The sequence below is a fragment of the Alosa sapidissima genome, chromosome 1 (assembly GCF_018492685.1).
Source record: "Alosa sapidissima isolate fAloSap1 chromosome 1, fAloSap1.pri, whole genome shotgun sequence".
Taxonomy (NCBI): domain Eukaryota; kingdom Metazoa; phylum Chordata; class Actinopteri; order Clupeiformes; family Clupeidae; genus Alosa; species Alosa sapidissima.
The window spans coordinates 652501-655000 of record NC_055957.1 but is presented as its reverse complement, the minus strand read 5'-3'; the positions used below and the strand labels follow the sequence as shown (position 1 = coordinate 655000).

General features: G+C 50.9%; 1 protein-coding gene across 2 annotated transcripts in view; it reads left to right on the top strand.

Moving 5' to 3' along the window:
- Window positions 1-2500, top strand: part of slc37a3 (solute carrier family 37 member 3) — a 34340-nt gene that overhangs the window by 15330 nt on the left and 16510 nt on the right. The gene's annotated exons all lie outside the window — the stretch shown is intronic.

The window sequence follows — 2500 nt, the reverse complement described above, 5'->3', positions numbered from 1 at the left end:
CAGGGCTGAGTGTCGACTCTGATACTGGTTTACGTCTGGTTTCATGTGTGTGTGTGTGTGTGTATCAGTGTATCAGACGTGACTAGCTCCTTATAATATCGGAGCACCTCTCAGGTAATCAGACAACAACTGCAGTGAGTTGGGAGAGAGAAAGGAAGAACACATAGGCTACTACTGGCCAATCCTCTCCAAGTGTTTAGAATTGGACTCTGGGCGTTTGGGAACAGCTGAGGGAGGAGGCTACTTGAAACTGCGAGTTTCAAGTAGCCTCCTTTCGGTCGGTGTGAGCGAGCGGACTTTCAGTTGACAGTAATGAACACCCTTTTGAACAATCTAAGCTGTGCGAACGTCAGAGGGCGGTCTACGCTGATGCATCATTAGTGAGACACGAGGACAGCTGCATGCAATTCCTATCAGCATAACAATAGAGGCTGTTGCTGAAGCGTCAGCGTAAGCGTCAGGCCTCGTTTCAGCCGTACTCGTTTAAGACGGACGCGGTCAAGACGAGCAAGTTTACCTGTGCAAGTTCACCGAGCACAGGCGCCGACAAAGGCAAAAATGTGCCGTTCCACCATATCTGTTATCACCGGCCATTGCAGAAAACGGCATCATGCCAAAAGGGGCAGAAATCTGCTTCACCTCCAGCAACTTCAACGGTCCTCACCTACAGAAACCTCCTTCTCCATGGGATTGTGGAACTGTCAATCCGCAGTCAACAAAACAGACTTCATAGCTGGCTATGCCAACCACCTTTCTTTGGAACTCCTTGCTCTCACTGAGACTTGGATCAAACCTGAGAACACTGCCACCCCGGCTGCACTCTCAACTAACCTTACACTATCCCACACCCCTCGCCCATCTGGACGAGGAGGTGGGACGGGCCTGCTGATCTCCAACAAATGGAAATTCACCCCGCTACTGCCTTTAAACAAATATGTCTCATTCAAATTCCATGCCATCACAGTGATTGCCCCAGCAAAACTCTACGTGCTGGTCATCTACCGCCCTCCAGGCCAACTAGGTGACTTTATGGACAAACTTGACACTCTGCTGTCCTCCATCCCTGAACATGACTGCCCACTTCTTGTTCTCGGCGATATGAACATCCACTTAGATGCCCCAGGCTCAGCGGACTTTTTGGCCCTGATCCACTCCTTTGACCTCAAGCTGGTTCAAAGCCCACCGACTCACAAAGCTGGCAAAGAGCTTGACTTGATCTTCACTCGGAACTGCAGCACAGACACCCTCATGGTGACGCCTCTCCATCTTTCTGACCACTTCTTCATCCAGTTCAACGTCAGCCTGACAAAACAGCCTCCGGCTCCTCAGCCGATGGTCACGTTCCGCCGCAACATCCGGATCCTGTCTCCAACGCACTTTTCCTCTGTGGTTGCCTCCGGTCTACCTCCACTCAACACCTTCTCCTCTCTGGAGGTTAATGAGGCCACAGACTCGCTCTGCTCCACACTGAGCTCGTGTCTAGACGAGCTGTGCCCTCTTACCACAAGGCCAGCTCGATCCAAACACTCTCATCCATGGCTAAATGATACCCTCCGATCGCAGCGCACCAAGCTCAGAGCCGCGGAGAGGAAATGGCACAAATCCAAACTAACTGATGACCTCAAAAACTACCAGACACTCCTGACCTCCTTCTCAGCCAGCATCACTGCTGCTAAGACGGCTTTCTACAATGACAAAATCAACAGCGCTTCAGACACTCGAAAACTTTTCTCAACCTTCAAATCGCTACTCAACCCTCAGCTGCCTCCTCCTCCATCCAGCCTTACTGCAGATACCCTCGCCTCATTTTTTACAAACAAAGTGGCGGCAATCAGCAGTCAATTCTCTACATGCCCACTCAACGCATCTGACTCAGATACCGCACTCCTACAACCTCTAGGGACTGCTGGAACATCTTTCTCAGCATTCACGCCTCTCTCCGAGAGTGAAGTATCTAGACTCCTGACATGCAGCCATCCTACCACATGCTCGCTGGACCCTATACCTACGAGCCTACTTCAGTCCATCAGCCCGACCATCGCACCAGCTATCACACATGTGATCAATGCCTCGCTAACCTCCGGCACATTTCCAACAGCGTTCAAAATGGCCCGGGTAACACCGTTACTTAAGAAAGCTTCTCTCAACCCTGTTCAAGTCGAGAACTACCGCCCTGTCTCACTACTGCCTTTCCTATCCAAAGGCATTGAACGAGCAGTCTCCAAACAGGTCTCTGACTTCCTTTCACAGAACAACCTTCTGGATCCAAACCAGTCTGGGTTCAAAAGCGGCCACTCTACCGAAACGGCTCTGCTGTCTGTAACAGAAGCCTTAAAAGAAGCCAGGGCGACCGCTCGGTCATCAGTACTCATTCTGCTTGACCTATCGGCTGCCTTTAATCACCGCATCCTTCTCGCTATACTTGCTAACATGGGAATCTCTGGTTCTGCTCTCTCCTGGTTTGAATCCTACCTCACAGGACGCTCGTTTAACGTATCAT